The 7,274-nt window shown below is 47.2% G+C and overlaps 1 long non-coding RNA gene across 1 annotated transcript; it reads right to left on the bottom strand.

Annotated features, from left to right (window-relative positions):
- Positions 1-425: 425 nt before the first annotated feature.
- Positions 426-6,208, bottom strand: LOC139026844 (uncharacterized). The gene is made up of 3 exons (XR_011478786.1): positions 6,037-6,208; positions 3,313-3,511; positions 426-594 (listed from the first exon to the last, which is right to left on the bottom strand). It is a non-coding gene; the product is annotated as an uncharacterized lncRNA (long non-coding RNA).
- Between the last annotated feature and the right edge of the window lie 1,066 nt (positions 6,209-7,274).

Raw genomic sequence — 7,274 nt, 5'->3', positions numbered from 1 at the left:
TATCTTTCTGGCTGAGCGTGTCTTCTTAATGCAATTAATCGATCACCTCTGTTCTCTCTAACACCCAGAGATAGCAGGTTACCACGGGGACAGACATATCAGATTCACGAGGACCAACCTCTACTCTTTATACGCTAAGGGCAAGACATGCTAAACAGGTGAGTGTGTGCTGTACCATTACCTGTTTCTGCTCTGCTATATATCCATCTTACCCGCTGTATCCTATCATGTGTAGATTGAAGTCCAGCGCGCTAGGACGCTGCATCTGGGTCAGTTTTGCATCTTCCCCACTAATAGTTAAGGCTTAGGATTGCGTGAAGGCGAAACTGATCCAGATCTGCTACCTAGGGAACACTTTCTATTGATTCTCCTCTACCTGCAGTCTTGTCTGCGGTTGGCCACACTATCCGGGGAAGGCTCCCTGTGTGACTATCGCCCGACACATCTTTGCTGTCCCTGTCGGGCAGGGCAGCAGCCCGGTACCAGCTCCTGTCATCAGCCCCAGGCAGTGGTCAAAAGTGTTCCTTCTCCTCAGGACCGTCCTCAGTGAAGAAACAGTTGTCCCAGAGCATCATAGCCCACCACGTCCTTTACCTGGCTAGAACAGAGAAGCAGGGGGAGAGAGAGAGTGAGGGGGAGAGAGAGAGAGTGAGGAGTGGGGAGAGAGAGAGATTGAGTGCAGGAGGAGGGAAGACGAGGGGGGGACGAGGGGGGCGGGAGAGAGAGGAGGGGAAGAGAGTGAGTGAGGCTGCTGAGGGAGGGGAGGGAGGGAGGGCGATGGAGGGAGCAGAAGGAGGGAGTGAGAGTGAAGAGGAGGAGTGAGAGGAGGGAGTGAGTGAGGGAGTGAGGAGGGAGGGAGGGAGGGATGGAGGGAGGGAGGGAGGGAGTGAGAGGAGAGAGGGGGGGAGAGAGAGAGAGTGCAGGAGGGGGAGAGTAGAGAGAAGGAGGGAGGAGAGAGAGGGGGGCGATGAGAGGAGTGGGAGACGAGAGTGAGGTGAAGGAGGGAGAGGAGGGGGAGGGAGGAGGGAGGGGGGAGGGAGGGAGCGGAGGGAGGGAGGAGGAGGGAGGGAGGGAGGGAGGCAGGAGGAGGGAGAGGGGGGGGGGCGAGAGAGCGAGGGAGAAGAGAGAGTGAGTGAGTGGGGGAGGTAGAGAGAAGGAGGAGAGAGCAGAGGGGGAGAGAGCGAGGGGGGTGAGTGAGGACGTGAGTGAGTGAGTGAGTGAGTGAGTGAGTGAGTGAGTGAGTGAGTGAGTGAGTGAGTGAGTTGATGAGTGGGCAGGGAGGGAGGGAGGGAGAGAGAGAGGAGGTGGGGAGAGAGAGGGCGAGAGAGAAGAGAAACACCAGGGTTGGGGTCAATTCCATTTAAATTCCAGTGCCAATTCACGGAGTACGCCTGAATTCCAATCCCCAATATCTTCACATGCTTTCAATGAGTGACATTTGGAATTGCGAATTCTGTTTAGTCCTACTTTCTGAATTTGACTGGAATAACCCCAACCCCTGACAAAACCACCAACACATTTACTTTTGACTGGCACATGTCTGAAGGAGTGGTGATGATGTTGGTTCTCCTTCTGCTTCTTCTCTTGCATCTGCACTGGCTAAAAACCCAATCTCATCCAGATGGTGTGAAACACATCATTCCACTGAGCTACAAACCATTAAAGAAAGATATTACTCTGCCTGCCACACTTGCTAGCTAAGCTCATCTCTCACCTCTCTCTTGCGCGTTGGTTAGGAAGTCTCCTCATGTGAAGAACAGTTCACCAAACTACCTCTGCTCACACAAGACTGATTAGCCTGCTGAGCTAAATCATGCGGTGCTAACCCCAGTCTTCATGTCTATGGAGATATTCTGACATCTGATGAAGGAGAGGAGACTAGGGCCTGAGTCTCAAATGGGACCCTATTCTCTATCTAGTGCATTATTTTAAACCAGGGTCCGTAGGGACCAGGGACCCTGTTCCACTATGTAGGGAATAGAATAGGGTACTAATTGGGACAAAGCCGAAGCAGAAAGATAACATCTCAGAGAATTCAGTATCTCACCATCTATCTTCCATTTCTTTCTAACGCCTGAAGAGTGACAGGACACAATTGTGTTCTATCCAGTTTGTACCCAATTTTCAGGAGCCTTGGTTTAGATACGTCATGTTGGGTAGCAACGGCACATCTCCTCGTTATGGCAACGGATAGATTCTCTGATTGCCGTGGCAACACAACAGGACACCTTTAACAACCCTCCAACACATACGCACGTGCACGAGGATGGGCGAAGATGAGCTTGCATGAGCGCGCACACACACACACAAACACACACACAAACACACACCCACCCACCTCAGTCTCCAACAGACTGTTCTCATAGAATTCTAGCTAGAAGCAATTATCTTCTTTTGTGCGTAATTCTATTTAGTTGCTCTGTCTGTGACCCTGTAACGTCCACAGATCATAATGTCCCTGGGTTCACAACAGTAATTAGCAACATGCATAATCATGAATATGGTTATTATCATCATTATAATTTCGTAGGGGGCTCAGATTTTTAGCAAAGACAGTGAAATAACACCACAGGTAAGTTTCCTGAAACCCTTGTAGCTCAACCTGGATAAGGTTACAAAATTCCAGCAACTTTCCCAAAATTCCCAGGTCTTCTAGAAGTCCTGGTTCAAAGATTCCCGGAATCAGGATTTCTGAAAAACCTGGGAATTTGAGGAAAGTCAGCAGAATTGTTCAACCCAAGATGTGGAACGTCTCAACAACTCAGCTACAGCCCTTAGAGAGTAACGCTAATAAAATGGATGTGTTTGACTGTACTTTTTCTGTGCCTCCGTGAACGGAAGAAACCTGTCAAGTGAGGTCTGAAAATCTTTGTGTGAATGTGCTAACCCTACTGATTCAGTTAAATGACTTTACATCTGGGATCCGAAAAACAGCTGTCACCCTGCCACTGGTTTGGTATACAGCTTATAGTTGGGGTTCTGCTGGGGTAAGACAGTTGATCTAACAGAAGACCTCTTTAACCACACACACACACACACACACACACACACACACACACACACACACACACACACACACACACACACACACACACCACACAACACACACACACACACCACACACACCACCACACCACACACACACACACACACACACACACACACACACACACACACACCACACACACACACACACACGATGTGGAGGCTGGGCGAAGGGGTGTCGTCGTGACAATGATGGCGACCAGCAGCACTTTTATACTCTCAAATGTATGGAACCAAATGTCAAGTGTGTGCATGCATATAGCTCACCAGTAGGCCGTTAGAGCCGTGCACAGTGACACAGCGGAGAAGGTATGGTGGATGGACAGATCTGACGGATGGTGGATCGTAGCCTCCCTTCTGGTCCACGTCTCCTTCATATGAAGTGGACAGGTAGGTACCCATAGACTGTTGACCCATGTGCTGCAGCTCTCACCAAACACCTGCACAGACTAAAGCCACGCTCCACCTGGAGGGAGACATGTGAGAGAGGGGAGAGTGAGACAGTTAGAAAGTAGACCGCTAGAGAGTGAGACCGCTAGAGAGTGAGACCGCTAGAGAGTAGACGCCAGAGAGTGAGCCCGCTAGAGTGAGCCGCTAGAAGTGACGCTAGAGAGTGAGACGCTAGAGAGTGAGACGGCTAGAGAGTACGTTGAGATCAGAGCTAGACGTGAGATGCTAGAGAGTGAGACCGTTGGAGAGTGAGACCGTTAGAGAGTAGACGCTTAGAGAGTTGAGACCGTTAGAAGACTGAGACCGTTAGAGAGTTAACCGTTAGAGAGTGAGGCGTTAGGAGTGAGGCTTAAGATGACTTAGAGATTGAGTGCCGTTAAGATGAGCCGTTAGAGAGTGAGCCGTTAGAGATGAGCCGTTAGAGCTGATACCGATAGAGATGAGACCGTTAGAATAGACCGTAGAGAGTGAGAGAAAGACAGAGAAGAAGACAGGAGAACTTGAATGTGAAAGAAACAGTGAAGTGTGAGAATTGATTATAGAAGACATAAAAAATAGCGAGAGTTTCCATGCATAGAGACTAATCAAATGTTTCCTAATTCTTCATTAAAAGTGTTGACTAAATGTAATGGAAGAATTTGCAGCAGTTGGAGATGAGACTCTACATTCCATATAGCTGTGTATCTTCTTCTGGTCTGCATCCCAAATGAGACCCTGCATTCCTGGTCAAAGGTTACTGCACTATTATAGGTGGCATTTGGACAGCAACCCAGTCTATGACTGACATCGTTCAAAAATCACTGCTACTTGACGATGTCACTACAACTCACTCTAAAGATATCCAGTGTCCACTGTGTGGTGTGTGGTTGTGTGTGTTGTGTTGGCTGTGTGTGTGTTTGTGTGTGTGTTGTGTGGTGTGTGTGGTGTTGTGTTGTGTGTGTGTGTGTGTGTGTGTTGTGTGTGTGTGTGGTGTGTGTGTGTGTGTCTGTGTGTGTGTGTGTGTTTATCTCCCCCCTAGGTTCGCCTTCACACTTTGTTTCTGGCTTGTAAATAAAATGTGCCTTAATTTAGACGGACTCAATCAAAAGAGCTTCCAAGAAACTTTCACTCATTGGAAATGTTCGCCAAACCTAATTACAGTAATGGCAAAACACACAATACAAGAAACTTCCCAATGTGACACTCCCCTCAGCAAAGTGACAATGTTTATTTGTGCAAACCTTAGCCTGCCTGCTTGCTTAAATCAAGGATTGGTATCTTGAATTAATATTATCCATAGCTGTTATGGTGCTGATGTGTGTGTGTGTGTGTGTGTGTGTGTGTGGTGTGTGTTGTGTGTGTGTGGTGTGTGTGTGTGTGTGTGTGTTGGTGTGTGTGTTGTGGTGTGGTGTGTGTGTTGTGTGTGTGTGTTTGCCTGCCTGCCTGCCCTGCCTGTCCTGGCCGCCTGCCCCTGCCTCCTGCCATGCCTGCCTGCCTGCCTGTCCATCTGTCATAGAATCACACTGGCCTAATGACAGCCAACATACCACTGTCATAACGATGATATTACAAATGTCATTGACAGATTGCGTCACCATATGTCATCTGATGACAGTCATGACCCAAACCAGATCATTACTGTAATAATCTATTTGGCTGGCGTGTGTGACAGTCTCAGCTCTCTCTGTCCTAACTGTGCTCCCCAGAGTCTGGGCGTCTAGCCRTGCTAGACGGGGACGGAAGGGTTGTGCTTTCTAACTAAACATCTGATTATAACTCAACTCTATAAACTTTTCCCTTACCCTCACCTAACCTGTAAGGACATTAGATGAGCTCAGTTTCTTAATGTAACCTTTATGTTAACTGTACAGTATAGCCCAAAACAATAGCCCATTTCTTCTGGTGAAGGCCTCAAGGACTGAATAAACAGAACAGAAAGACATGATCAGGGGTGCAGAACTCTGRTAACCTCCCAGACTGCAGCCCTTTCCTGCAGTCAAATGACCTTGAGGCCTCATGGSTRGAAGGTTACTAATAYYATTCAGMATTAATAAACATTATTTCAAAAACCCGCYGAAAATCCGGTGTGTCTATGTCAAACGGTTTTGTTATATTTCAGTCTTCTGTGATTTATATAAAGTGTAATATTGGAATGCAAACTCAACATTTAAMRCATTTCAACTGTATGTCTGACATGGTACAAGTGTMTTCTTTTTTTAYCCCATAATCATGTGTGTGAGGTGTATACTTTTGTTTCAAAGTAGAATTGTTTAAGAATACCAAGAAACACTCTGTGTGACCCTGATTTAGCCCACTGCAGTAAAAGGTTAAGGAAGTTAAGTYACCGGAATTGTCCAGCCCTACACACACTATCTACAAGTTTAGATCATTGGAAGGATAAAGAAAAGATGAAAGTAGATGGAAGGACAAAGAGAAGATGTAGGGGTTTATGGAAGGATGAAGAGAGGATGAATGAATAAAGTAAAGGTGTAGATAGAGGGATGAATAGATAGATTGGAGGGGTAGAGTCGTGAACAATTAATGACATGTTAATTAAATTACCTTCACGTGTCCCCCGAAAGTGTCGAAGGCGAAGAACTTGCAGGCCTCGTTGTCGTAGCAACGAGGTTCCATCTCGCCGCGCACCAGGATGTTGCGACTCAGCAGGCCGACCTCTGCCCTCATGTCCACCCCATCCACCTCCTCACCTATGTGGAGGAACACTGGCTTACCTACACACACACACACACACACACACACACACACACACACACACACACACAAACACACAAAGAGTTAGAACACACCTGCAAACACACTACACAGACATTACAATGCACATGTAACAAACCACACACACACACACACACACACACACACACACACACACACACACACACACACACACACACACACACACACACACACACACACACACACACACACACACACACACGCACACGCACACGCACGCCACACGCCACGCACACGGCACGCCACACACAGGGTTTTCGTTAGCAGGTAATTTCTGGCTTTTGGCCGATAAAAAAAATGAAAAGCCGATAAAAATTGTAGTCAGCCAAATGTCTTGGGGCTGGTCTGCTGCTGAGGAGAGAGTGAGAGAGAGCCTTGGCCTAGGATACTGTTGATTGTGAAGATGGAGCCCTTTTCATCAAAGTAAAATGAAAATTAGAGAGTAGTGAAAAGCCTACATGCGGGCGGCCAGAACTGCCACCATTTAGTCTCGCTGGGCGAGTTAAACATGTATTGGTCGCATCTGTGCGAGCTGCACATTAAATTTTACCTCACTCAAAACGTCTTCGTTTTTATGAGGCTAAAACCATGATTGGTGAAACAGTAAATTACATTATCCTCATGATATCCTGTAATGAAAGTGTCTGCCTACCTGCCCCTGTTTCGCTGGGCCCTGCTTGCCTTACTATGTTGAGCGAGGCCTGCTGCTATGTTGAGCGAGGCCTGCTGCTATGTTGAGCGAGGCCTGCCTTTGCTGCATGTTGAGCGAGGCCTCTGCTATGTTGAGGAGGCCTGCTGCTATGTTGAGCGAGGCACTCTCTCTCTTCCTTTTCAGAGGGAAAAAATCTCCAGGAGAAAAGAAAAGTGTTCTGATTAACACTTTTTACATCCAATTGTGGGGAAAACACAGCTATTCTGTTGTCAAAGGTGGAGAGAGGATGTTCTCAGCTTCTGTAGATATACTTTTTATTTCTTCGAAGCAAAAGCAACTATTTTACAAACAAGATATTTGCTATGAAACAATTTTACAAACAAGACTTCAATAT

This window comes from Salvelinus sp. IW2-2015, unplaced genomic scaffold (genome assembly GCF_002910315.2).
Source record: "Salvelinus sp. IW2-2015 unplaced genomic scaffold, ASM291031v2 Un_scaffold6040, whole genome shotgun sequence".
Classification (NCBI taxonomy): Eukaryota; Metazoa; Chordata; class Actinopteri; order Salmoniformes; family Salmonidae; genus Salvelinus; species Salvelinus sp. IW2-2015.
The sequence above is the reverse complement of the archived record's forward strand: the minus strand, read 5'-3'. Positions and strand labels throughout refer to the sequence as shown.